Source organism: Hyperolius riggenbachi, chromosome 2, assembly GCF_040937935.1.
Source record: "Hyperolius riggenbachi isolate aHypRig1 chromosome 2, aHypRig1.pri, whole genome shotgun sequence".
NCBI lineage: Eukaryota > Metazoa > Chordata > Amphibia > Anura > Hyperoliidae > Hyperolius > Hyperolius riggenbachi.
In genome coordinates, this window is record NC_090647.1 from 285542268 (window position 1) to 285556029 (window position 13762).

A 13762-nucleotide genomic window follows, 5' to 3' on the forward strand; every position below is an offset into this window, starting at 1 on the left:
TTGGTACCACTTCTCAAGAGCTGTGTACGTGGCTGGTGCTAATGAGATATTCTGCTGCCAAGTCGCTTGTCAATTCTCAACACAGAATCTTCTCCTTTACAAATGACATCCCATACATTTTTTGCTAATTAAAGATGATCTGCAGCTTTCTGACAATCTGGACAAATATTCCCAGCCTGGGAGGTATAGATATTGGGAGCTTGTGTGCCAAGGAAAGTAATCTCCAACTCTCCTGGAACATGATTTACTATGCTACCTGTAACACAACTATAGAGATCACCAGCTTTGCACAGAAAATATTCATCACCTTACATTGATGTTTAAATAACTAATCATTTCTAAGTAGGCAAAATATTGAAGATTGTACTGGAATGTTCAGTGCTCAACCCTTTGCCATTTTAATTTAGGTGGGGCAGATAACTTTGATGTTGAATGATTGCAACCTGGTGTTCCAAAAATGGAGTATTAGCGGTCATGATGGTAAAAGAAGTGTCATTAGCTAGTGAATTAAAGCCCTGTACACATGCGTGAGGAAAGTCGCCAGCGAGGGATCATTACCTGATCTCTCGGGATACAGTACAAGGCCGACACTGTTCACACATCACTTGCTTGCAGGCTGGCAACACTTTCTGTTGCTATGCAGGGGAAAGGAACCATAATGCTGTGAGTGGCATCTTATGTGGTGATGTGGTGACTGGAGAGAACAGTGCTCTTGGCCAGCAATTGGCCAACTTGATCCGTCCGGCAGATTGCTTGCCGAGGCTTCAAGGGCTGCTGTACATATACTCGATTCTAGCGTGTGTTGGGCTTAAGAAACGGCAGGTCACTGTTAGGGAAGGGTTCATGTAGTAATCATGCAAGTGTTAGAAATAGATTTAGGTTTGTTTAGCATTACCAGTCCAAGGTAAGGTTACCTGCAGCCAAATTGGCTTACATTCAGTTTGCAATAATCATATATTCATGCATACACTCCGCTCCGTTCATTCAGTAAAGTGCCTGCAATTGCTGTATGTAGTATGTACCTTTACAGCTGTATACTGTTTTCCAGTTGAGTGTGCCTCGAGCAAAGTGTCCACACTTTATATCTCTAGGGACAAACTTTATTGTAACACTTCACTCACTATCAAGTGCACCTACTAGACACTAGTCAATACAAACCATTATACATCAGTAGAAACTGGAATATGCTAATCATTACTCCTATTTAGATATTGGACAGTCTATTTCCATTTATTTAACCATTTATGCAGTGGCTACACATTGCCTATTTGCACAGAAAACACTGTTTTACATTCCATGCCATTTACCATTTTTTTTTTTCCAACATTGAGCTTTATTGAGGTAATAAACAGAGTAGTACATTCTCATTCCAAAATTTTTGGTACAAAGCTCAATATAACAACAACATTAAAAATAAACAGTAACATGCATATAAGCGAACAAACAGTATTGTGGAGATGCGCCATATAGCAGGTATTATTAAGCAATCTGGGCATACAATATGTTATGGCATCAGGTTGTAGGCAATTTATCAACGCTCATCACTATCACTCATTATCACTTGAATCTGTCCCAACACAAGAGACCACGTCATGTGAGCTGTGTTCTTCTGGAGTTGATCCAGGTGGACCAAATAGCATTATATTTAGCAATTGTGCCCCTACGCTGCGCAACCGCCTTTCTTAGGGGTAGGACCAAGTTGACTGCCCTAATCCATTCACCACAGGAGGGAACATTAGCAGTGATCCAGTATTTAGTTAGTAGCTTGCGACCCAAATGCAGGACAGCTAATAGTAGGAGTTTTGCATATTTATCAGAGAGAGCATCTGGAAATATGCTTAATAAGCATAGTTGGGGGGTACATTCTACTGGACAGCCCATATGGTCATGCATAAATTTGATGATTTGTTGCCAATAGGTGTTAACATTAGGGCAGGACCACATCATATGAAAAAAGGTGCCCGGGGACACTATACATTTGGGGCAGTGGGGCGAATAGCCCGTTCTGAATCTAGCAAGACGAACTGGGGTGAGATAGGCCCTATGCAGTACATAAAGATACTGTAGACGGTCAGGTTTGTGAGGTGAGATTTGAGTGACCTTTTCTAAAGTTTCATCCCAGTCGTCATCAGAGATGCTGCCTACGTCAGCTTCCCAAAGCATTTTGCACTTGTGGGCTTTAAGTTGGGCAAAGGGTAGTATAAGGGAGTGATAAAATGCAGAGATGAGCTGTTTGGGGGAGGGGCTTAACAGTATTTTGAGAATGTCAGAGTTTTCAGGGGAGACAGGTATATCATCATATTGGGTGAATAAGGCGTGTTTAAGTTGTAAGTATTTATAAAATGCGGTGGTGGGTAGATTATAGTCTGTGACCATTTGGGAAAATGATTTGATAGAGTTATTTTGTATAATATTATGTAGGTATAGGACTCCCCTCTTGATCCAAAAATTATGGTCCTCAAGTTTCCCAAATTCCGGTAACCTGGCATTTTCCCACAGTGGGATTTGTGTAGTGGGACCGGTGACAGTCAAGAGTTTATGGGCGTATGACCATACTTTAATAATTTGTTGTAGTGTAATGGGTAGTAATCGAAAGTGGGCTATGCCTCTCGTCCCCTTCAGTAGATTGTATAGAGGATCTGTGTAGGTGTATGGAAGACAGGAGAATAATAGTGCCTGTAGCATTGATTTGCCCTCTCTCAGTCCATCATAAAGATGAGAAAGTTGAGCAGAGATATAGTAGATATAGCAGTTAGGAAGAGCAATGCCACCCACATCTTTTGGATTTTGAAGGGTTGAGAGGGCCAGCCTATGGCGTTGTCCAGACCATATAAATTGGGTAATTTGGGCGTTTAGTTTTGTGAAGACATCAGGGGCTAGGTATATGGGAGAATGCCAGGTCACGTAGAGGATCTTGGGTAAGATTATCATTTTAAAAAGATTAGCTCTGCCCACTACACTAAAAGGTAACTTTTCCCATGCTCTAAGCTTGCCCGCAACTGTACCTAGTAGGGGTCCTAGGTTAAGTGTGGCAAATTCCTGCGGTGATCGTGCTATTATTATACCTAGATATGTAAATGAGCTAACCCACATAAGAGGGGATTGTAAGTGGCTCTCCAGGGGGGGAAAAATATCAACAGGTAGTAGCACAGACTTGGACCAGTTAACCTTAAGACCCGCAAATGTGCCAAACTCATCAATTGTGGACAAAGCAGCCTCCATTGACTCTCCAGGATCAGACAAGTACAACAACATGTCATCAGCATATAGGCTTATTTTTTTATGCAACTCCTCTTTAATCCAGCCTCGAATTCCAGGGTGGGAGCGTATTTTGGAAGCTAGCGGTTCCAGCGCTAAATCAAAAAGCAGGGGAGATAAGGGGCATCCCTGTCTGGTTCCACGTTGTAGAATAAAGGGGGGTGAGAGCCAGCCATTCACTTTGACCCTAGCTACTGGATTAGTATAAAGTACACGGACCCAGTTAAGGAATTTCGGCCCAAATCCCATTCTTCGTAGAGTGGCAAATAAAAAATCCCATTCAATTGTATCGAACGCCTTAGCGGCATCAGGGGATAGCAACACACGTGTACCAATATTATCATGGGACACCTGTAAGTTGGCATATAGGCGTCGTAGATTAATGGCAGCAGAGCGACCCGGTATAAAGCCGGTTTGGTCCCTGTGTACTAATAGCGTGATTACTTTATTGAGCCTGCGGGCAAGTATTTTAGCTAAGATTTTAGTGTCCGTTTGTATCAAGGAGATGGGTCTGTAGGAGCTACATTCTGTGGCATTTTTGCCAGGTTTGAGGATTAGGGATATAATTGCTTCTCTCATAGAGTAGGGAAGTTCTCCTATATCTGAGATGTTTCGGAAGAGTTTTAATAAGAGGGGGGCCATATCATTGGCAAATGTTTTATATAGTTCTGCGGGAAGCCCATCAGATCCTGGAGCTTTCGAGGCTGGAAATGCGGCAATGGCATCGCATATCTCCTCTGTAGAGATAGGTTCATCTAATTTAAGAGATTGTAACTCAGATAAGGTGGGCAGGTCTATGTTTTGCAGGTAGGCATCTAACTCTGGAGAGGTTTTGGAGGTCTGCCTGGTATACAAAGCCTGGTAGAAATCATAAAACTGATCTAGAATACCCATGGGGTCCGTGCAAGGCACTCCATTAGCATCCAATATAGATGATATTACCTGTGGAGCTTCCCTTTGTCTGGCTATTTTAGCTAGCAATGCTCCACACTGATCACCCATTTCATACCATTGTTGTCTAAAGGAGAGAGACTTTTGGTGAGCTTTATCCATAAGAAACTGCTCATATTCACGTAATTTAGTTCTGTATGTGAGTTCAGACTCAGAGTTAGGGAGCCTGTTGTATGAAGCTTCTGCGGCTTTAAAACGTATGTGGAGTTGCTGCTCTGCACGTGCAGAGGTGTTTTTGATACGTTTTGTCTCTGTGCAAAAAAGCGTTTTAAGGTACATTTTGGCCACACTCCATGCAGAGATAAACTGGGTTTCCTCACCCTGTGCTTCAATAAATAATTGCAGACGCTGCATAATGGGGGTATTCTCTGCGATCTTGGAAAGCCAGAAAGTACTGAGTTTCCAGAGGTCAGATTTGGGAGGGAAAAGCCATCGGAATGAAGCTCTGCATGGAGAATGGTCAGAAAGCACAGACGGTAAGTATTCAATACACTCGCAGTTGGGGAGCAGCACCTCACTTGCAATAATATAATCCAAACGTGATCTAGAGTGGTAGGAGGCAGAGTAACATGAAAACATAGGTAATGTAGGGAATTTATACCGCCAGGCGTCATATAGGGAGAGTACTTGGAGCATTCTGTTCAATTTAGTAGGGGCAGAGGACTGGGAAGATATAGGCAGTTTATCACTATGAGGGTACAGTACATAGTTAAAGTCACCTAGCCACACCACAGGGAGATGTGGATTTCTGGCAATATAGTTTAGTGCTTTCTGTATTACCGTATAAGCAAAGGGTGGAGGAATATAGATTGCGATCAGTATTAATGGTTGATTGTTTATTAGGCAATGCAGAAAGACGTAGCGGCCCAGTGGGTCCATCTCCCTGTTTAGAGGTGCAAAATGGACTCGCCTGGTGATAAGTAGGGAAACACCACGAGATTTAGAGTTATGAGTGGCATGAAAATACCATCCGATCCACGGTCTATTTAAGGATCGTAGTGTCATATCGTCAAGATGGGTTTCCTGGAGAGCCACCACATCCACATTTAACTTTTTAATATAGTTTAAGACAACCGCACGTTTTATCTTATCCCCTAAGCCTCTAACATTCCAGGTTAGAAATGAGATTGCTTGACTAGCCATAATCTCTATAAAGCATCATTATTGGTAAATGTATAATGTATCTGGTATCGACAATGATCTCAGTGCGCATATCCACATTTGTTCTCACATGAAGGATAAAAAGAATAAAACTTAATAAAATATAATAACAATTATAACCCAGCTCCTGGCCTTTAAAACTAGGCTGGAGCGTTGTCCCGATTGTACACCTGTTGATCAGTACCACTGCAGGCTGAGTCCCGCTGAGATATCTCCAGCAGGTCGCAGTCCAGCAATAAAGCGGCAGCGGTAGCATGACCCTCAGCTGGGGGAGAAGGTAGAAAATCAGAACGAACATAAAAGTGAAAGAGAAAGGGGGGAAAGCCCCCCGCTTCGGCAATTAAACAGTAGCATTTATATTAACCCGTTTAGCACTGAGCCTACTTTACAGTTCCGCCATGTTAAAATGCAGTGAGAATATTATAACCATTAGTAACCGAACAAGCTTTGGCACGTATCGTTGTGATAAGTTTGATATACTCCCATAGATGGTAAGGCGTACAGTTCCAGGCTTATTTCTTGCTGGATAGGCAGCAGGGTATAATGCAGGGATTTGTGGTTGAAAAAGGGGGAACAAAGTTTATGTCCTTATATGTAGATGATAGGCCGGGCACAATGTAGCGTAGTGACAGCAATATAGGGGATCATGGTACCTGCAGACATAGTATAGCAGTATTCAGCTATGTCAGCAATAATAAAAGCGACTGGCCGGTAAGCAGTTATGTGTGTGAGGTGGAGGGAGTTTTCCGTTTATTTATCCAGGAATCCGCTTCCAGTGGGGAGGCAAAAAAGAGAGTCTTACCCTCATCGATGACCCTCAAGCGAGCTGGGAACAGCATGGCATATTGTAGGTCAAGGGCTTTCAGCTTGCGCTTCACCGCCTGGAAACCCGCGCGCTGTTTTTGTGTTTCCACCCCAAAGTCTGGGAAGATTGATATGGTGGTGTTGTCAAGCTGGATGTTACCTTTCTCTCTTGAAAGGCGTAGTGTCGCATCACGATCTTGGAAGTGTAGAATCTTTGCAATAAAGGTGCGTGGTGGGGCCCCAGGCGGCCCTGCTTTCGCTGGCATCCGATGTGCTCGCTCTACCGAGAAGGTTGCAGTGAAGGCCTCTCTGCCAAAATGATCTATGAGTAGTTGTTTCAGAAAGCGTTCAGGGTTGTCTCCCTCCGCTTTTTCAGGAAGGCCGACCAGCCTGATATTGTTGCGTCGCAGCCGGTTTTCCATGTCCTCCTGCCGGTTAATCATTGAGCGTACCTGCGTTTGCATGGATTGCATGTCACGCGGTATGTGCCTCGTGTCGTCCTCGAGCTGTGAGATTCTCTGCTCCGCGGATGTAACCCGCTCCCTGAGGTTGCCCAAGTCAGCTCTAATCAGATGAATGTCAGCCTTGACTTCCTCCAGCTTAATAGTAAAAGTGGCGGTAAGTGAAGCTTGCATGGCAGACAGAGCTTCTAGGATGCGAGCGGTTTCCGGGTTTGCTGTGTCTCCATCTTCTTGTTGATCGCCATCTTGGGCTCCATCTTGGGCCTGCGTGCGGAATCTGTGGTTTTGTCTTTCTCCTTGTCTCTCTTCGGACCCATTTTAGCAGCAAAGAGGTGCGGTAGGCTAATGGTGGGGTTTGTGTGGTTGTATACGCTCTGGGAAGCAAGGATGAGAGAGGATTATGTTAGCCGAAGCGGGAGCTCACCAGCCGTGCGTCTGTTCACATGTCCGTCCTGGCCACGCCCCCCGCCATTTACCATTTAACAAAATATTAAAGAGGCATGCATAAAACATAAATAATTACAGAATTGACAAAAAATGAAACAGTTAAAAAAGGCATGAATTAAAACTTTCTCACAGGTATCCAGCTCCTAAAACTACATTATTAATAAACAGAAAAAAAAACAAAAAAACTATTGATCCCCAAAACAGTTAAGATTAAATTCAGTGTTACATACCAACTCAATGATTTTTTTTATTAAACTTTACCAATTTCTCCCAATTAACTACTCTAATAGGGTACAATCTAACCACCAAATCTAACTCTCATACTCACCCCCAAGGTGAGTGCCTCCCCTCCAATTACTAGTAAAGAGAGAGAGTGAGTGTTGTGAGCACAAGGCCTCCAGCCAAAATGTCATCATGTTTAGACAAGGTTGCTGCAATGACTTGGTAGTTTGTTTACACAAGATGGAACATTTCTGAGGCTGGTTTCACAATGTGGCCAAAAACAGGCCTTTGCCTCATTGTTGATGTAATCAGTTTAACCTTCAGGGATACTGTTGATATAATGGGGCAATTTGGGGGAAGAGAGTCTAACTCTGGGGGTGGAAGGAGGAAAAAAAAATTCAAAACTGCACATAAGCTGTAAGGCCTCCTTCCTTCTGCTCTAGACTCTTTCTTAACTCTATGTATACCACCTCTTGTCACCTTTAACCCTGAAAATACCCTGAAAATAAAAGACAGGTCAAGATTTTTTTCTCATCGCCCCTCTCCCCCCCCCCCCCCCCCCAAAAAAAAAGATAGTTTTTACTAAAGTGTTCTGGAAAAGTATGGGTCTATAATGTTTTAGTGTTTTTACATGCTCCACTATTCTAACTGCGTGTAGCAGTACATCCAGGTATTGCACACCATGGGCTTGATTCACTAAGACAAATAGCATGCCTTATTGTAACGATCGGTGAAGCACAGAGAGGATCTGATTACCGGTGATCTGCAGTATCACTGGGAATACAGATGTATACCAGATTATAAGTGATCTGCAGTATCACCGATAATCCGATATACTAGCTAACCTCTGTTCACCTGAGTAGAGTGTAGTGTTTGGTGTGACAGTAACACTTTGAGGACTAGGCCTCAGTGCAGCAAGGAGTACTGCACAGATTCCTTCCGCAGACATGAGCTCTCCAAGACGGGAGGAGTCAGACTGACAGTAGGAAGGAAGTCTGAAAGTGACCCTCAGGAGGAAGGGTCGCTAACAGAGCGAGGAACCGCCTCTAAGGGTGAGGTCGGTTCTCGAGGTCAGACAAGCCAGGTCGTACACACACGGACAGATACAGTACAGGATCAGAAGACAAAGCGGACTCAAAGTACAGGCAGGGTTCGGCAACGGGGTATCAGATATATCGAGGTACAGAATCAGGAGGCTGAGGCGGAGTCTAGGAACGAGACGGGGTTCGGCAACAGAGTATCAGAAATATCGAGGTACAAGATCAGAGTTCAGGAGGGTAGTCAAGGCAGGCAAAGGTCATAACAGATAATCACAATCAAACTAGTACTTTAGCTATCAACAGAATCTAGCTAAGTGTAGGATTACAGCTCCAGCTGGTCCCGGCACACTTGCGGATCTGACTACGGATCTGGGTGCTCCCACGTATGTGATCGCAACGCCAGACAAAGAGCAAGTGAACAGCCAGCAGTATATATACACAAGGACCTTTCCAAGACCTCCCTAATTGCTGGACCAATGAGAGTTGTGGAAAATGTCAGCTGACCCGCCTGATCAGCTGACTCACTTCTGGCTGTTATTTAAACTCAGCCTCTGTGCGCGCGCGCGTGTCACTCTGAGCCTTGGTGGACTATCAGTCCCAGCCACACCAGTACTGTCTTGCAATGTATCATGTGAACCGCTCACGGGGGCCGCCTCTAATGCAGATTCCGCCGTTCCCAATGCGGATTCCGCCGCTCTGCCTAAGCGGCATGCGGCGGTTTTCCCGCGTTGTGACGCCCTGCTGGACGCGGAAACAGCCGCCTCACTATGAGAGACGGTGGCTTTTCCGCGTTTCCTCACAGTACCCCCCCCCCCCCCCCCCCAAGGAGTGGACTCCGGACAACTCCCACCAGGTTTCTCGGGGTGTAAGGCATGAAATTCCCTCCTTAATTTGTCTGCATGCATGCGCGTCCCCGGTACCCATTGCCTCTCCTCAGTGCCGTACCCTTTCCAGTGTACGAGATATTGTACCGAGTTTTGTACAGAGCGTGAATCTAAAATCTTTTCCACCTCATATTCGGGTTGGGCATCTACCAAGACAGGAGGAGGAGGAGTGGGACCCACCTGGACTGCTGGTTTAAGAAGGGATACGTGGAAGGACCTTACCCCCCGCATGCTAGTGGGAAGATTAACGGTGTAAGTAACATCGTTGATTTTCTTGACAACCGGGAATGGACCCACAAACCTGGGACCAAGCTTATTAGAAGGTTGTCTTAGGGTCAAGTGACGTGTGGACACCCAGACCAAGTCACCTGGTCGGAACTTCCACGCCAGCGACCGTCTTTTGTCAGCTTGACCCTTCTGACTCAGAAAGGCCTTCTCCAGGTTACTTCTTACCGTCCCCCACAGGTCCTTAAATGACCTTTGCCAGGCCTCCAGGGCTGGGAACGGAGTGGAGGCTATAGGTAATGGGGAAAATTTGGGTGATCTCCCCGTCACCACCTGAAAAGGAGAGAATCCGGAGGATGAGTTTTTTTAATTATTTTGGGCAAATTCTGCGAAGGGCAGGAATCTGACCCAATCGTCCTGCGCCTCTGCCACATAACACCTTAAAAACTGCTCTAAAGACTGATTTATCCTCTCAGTCTGGCCATTGGTCTGTGGATGATAGCCAGATGAGAAAGACAGCTTTATGCCCATGAGGTGGCAAAAAGCTTTACAAAATCGTGAGACAAATTGGACTCCCCTGTCTGAAACTATGTCTTCGGGAATGCCGTGTAAACGGAAGACATGAGTGATAAACAACTCGGCCAATTCCTGAGCCGAGGGGAGTCCTTTCAAAGGCACAAAGTGGGCCATTTTGCTAAAGCGGTCGACTATCACCCAAATGACCGCCATACCTTCAGACTAGTGTTGGGCGAACAGTGTTCGCCACTGTTCGGGTTCTGCAGAACATCACCCTGTTCGGGTGATGTTCGGGTTCGGCCGAACACCTGATGGTGTTCGGCCAAACTGTTCGGCCATATGGCCGAACTAAGAGCGCATGGCCGAACGTTACCCGAACGTTTGGCTAGCACTGTGATTGGCCGAACGGGTCACGTGTAGTGTTGGGCGAACATCTAGATGTTCGGGTTCGGGCCGAACATGGCCGAACTCCGAACATAATGGAAGTCAATGGGGACCCGAACTTTCGTGCTTTGTAAAGCCTCCTTATATGCTACATACCCCAAATTTACAGGGTATGTGCACCTTGGGAGTGGGTACAAGAGGAAAAAACAATTTAGCAAAAAGAGCTTATAGTTTTTGAGAAAATCGATTTTAAAGTTTCAAAGGGAAAACTGTCTTTTAAATGCGGGAAATGTCTGTTTTCTTTGCACAGGTAACATGCTTTTTGTCGGCATGCAGTCATAAATGTAATACATATAAGAGGTTCCAGGAAAAGGGACCGGTAACGCTAACCCAGCAGCAGCACACGTGATGGAACAGGAGGAGGGTGGCGCAGGAGGAGAAGGCCACGCTTTGAGACACAACAACCCAGGCCTTGCATGAGGACAAGAAGCGTGTGGATAGCAATTTGCATTTTGTCGCCATGCAGTCATAAATGTAATGCAGATGAGAGGTTCAATAAACAGGGACCGGAAACGCTAACCCATCACAGATGTTCATTGTTCATGTTACTTGGTTGGGGTCCGGGAGTGTTGCGTAGTCGTTTCCAATCCAGGATTGATTCATTTTAATTTGAGTCAGACGGTCTGCATTTTCTGTGGAGAGGCGGATACGCCGCCGATCTGTGACGATGCCTCCGGCAGCATTGAAACAGCGTTCCGACATAACGCTGGCTGCCGGGCAAGCCAGCACCTCTATTGCGTACATTGCCAGTTTGTGCCAGGTGTCTAGCTTCGATACCCAATAGTTGAAGGGTGCAGATGGATTGTTCAACACAGCTACGCCATCTGACATGTAGTCCTTGACCATCTTCTCCAGGCGATCGGTGTTGGAGGTGGATCTGCACGCTTGCTGTTCTGTGTGCTGCTGCATGGGTGTCAGAAAATTTTCCCACTCCAAGGACACTGCCGATACCATTCCCTTTTGGGCACTAGCTGTGGCTTGTGTTGTTTGCTGCCCTCCTGGTCGTCCTGGGTTTGCGGAAGTCAGTCTGTCAGCGTACAACTGGCTAGAGGAGGGGGAGGATGTCAATCTCCTCTCTAAAGTCTCCACAAGGGCCTGCTGGTATTCTTCCATTTTGACCTGTCTGGCTCTTTCTTCAAGCAGTTTTGGAACATTGTGTTTGTACCGTGGATCCAGAAGGGTATAAACCCAGTAATTGGTGTTGTCCAGAATGCGCACAATGCGTGGGTCGTGTTCAATGCAGTCCTAGGCCGAAGAGGTCATAGCCTAGGGTCACAAAACCTGTTTATTTGGGCAATTTCAATGGTGGCGAGTCTGACGTACATAAATCGCAGCAATGGCCGTTAGCAACGTCTGAATCTCACGAAATGTCTCATGCAGGTAGAAGACATATTGTCAGACTTGGGCTCCAAAGATGGGTTCCCTACATCTCTGCAAACCAGAGTTACAGGGCTCCAAATTTGCTAAAATCCCCCATAGGCTTTCATTGGGCCTCCTATTTACAGTTCCAAAATCTCACATCTTTTCAAAGGGCAATTACTCAGCAGTGGCAAATTTTCTAGCATTGTAGGGACCCTTAGGGGGAACATGACTGGTGAGTTTCGGGCCCCTAGGCCGAAGAGGTCATAGCCTAGGGTCACAAAAACCTGTTTATTTGGGCTATTTCAATGGTAGTGATGGTGACGTACATAAATCGCAGCAATGGCCGTTAGCAAAGTCTGAATCTCACGAAATGTCCCATGCAGGTAGAAGACATATTGTTAGACTTGGATTCCAAAGATGGGGTCCCTACATCTCTGCAAACCAGAGTTACAGGGGTCCAAAATTGGTAAAATCCCCCATAGGATTTCATTGCCTCCCTATTTCACTTTCCAAAATCTCACATCTTTTCAAAGGGCAATGGCTCAGCAGTACCAAATTTTCTAGCATTGTAGGGACCCTTAGGGGGAACATGACTGGTGAGTTTTGCCACTGCTGAGCCATTGCCCTTTCAAATGGTGTGAGATTTTGGAACGGTAAATAGGAGGCCCAATGAAAGCCTATGGGGGATTTTACCAATTTTGGACCCCTGTAACTCTGGTTTGCTGAGATGTAGGGACCCCATCTTTGGAATCCAAGTCTAACAATATGTCTTCTACCTGCATGAGACATTTCGTGAGATTCAGACGTTGCTAACGGCCATGGCTGAGATTTATGTACGCCACCATCACTACCATTGAAATAGCCCAAATAAACAGGTTTTTGTGACCCTAGGCTATGACCTCTTCGGCCTAGGGGCCCGAAACTCACCAGTCATGTTCCCCCTAAGGGTCCCTACAATGCTAGAAAATTTGGTACTGCTGAGCCATTGCCCTTTGAAAAGATGTGAGATTTTGGAAAGTGAAATAGGGAGGCAATGAAATCCTATGGGGGATTTTACCAATTTTGGACCCCTGTAACTCTGGTTTGCAGAGATGTAGGGACCCCATCTTTGGAATCCAAGTCTAACAATATGTCTTCTACCTGCATGAGACATTTCGTGAGATTCAGACTTTGCTAACGGCCATTGCTGCGATTTATGTACGTCACCATCACTACCATTGAAATAGCCCAAATAAACAGGTTTTTGTGACCCTAGGCTATGACCTCTTCGGCCTAGGGGCCCGAAACTCACCAGTCATGTTCCCCCTAAGGGTCCCTACAATGCTAGAAAATTTGCCACTGCTGAGTAATTGCCCTTTGAAAAGATGTGAGATTTTGGAACTGTAAATAGGAGGCCCAATGAAAGCCTATGGGGGATTTTACCAAATTTGGAGCCCTGTAACTCTGGTTTGCAGAGATGTAGGGAACCCATCTTTGGAGCCCAAGTCTAACAATATGTCTTCTACCTGCATGAGACATTTCGTGAGATTCAGACGTTGCTAACGGCCATTGCTGCGATTTATGTATGTTAGACTCGCCACCATTGAAATTGCCCAAATAAACAGGTTTTGTGACCCTAGGCTATGACCTCTTCGGCCTAGGACTGCATTGAACGCGACCCACGCATTGTGCGCATTCTGGACAACACCAATTACTGGGTTTATACCCTTCTGGATCCACGGTACAAACACAATGTTCCAAAACTGCTTGAAGAAAGAGCCAGACAGGTCAAAATGGAAGAATACCAGCAGGCCCTTGTGGAGACTTTAGAGAAGAGATTGACATCCTCCCCCTCCTCTAGCCAGTTGTACGCCGACAGACTGACTTCCGCAAACCCAGGACGACCAGGAGGGCAGCAAACAACACAAGCCGCAGCTAGTGCCCAAAAGGGAATGGTATCGGCAGTGTCCTTGGAGTGGGAAAATTTTCTGACACCCATGCAGCAGCA

The 13762-nt window shown here is 45.6% G+C and overlaps 1 protein-coding gene across 3 annotated transcripts in view; it reads left to right on the forward strand.

Moving 5' to 3' along the window:
- The window catches only part of LOC137546430 (uncharacterized), a 156352-nt gene that overhangs the window by 123438 nt on the left and 19152 nt on the right, over nt 1–13762 (forward strand). The window lies entirely within an intron of this gene.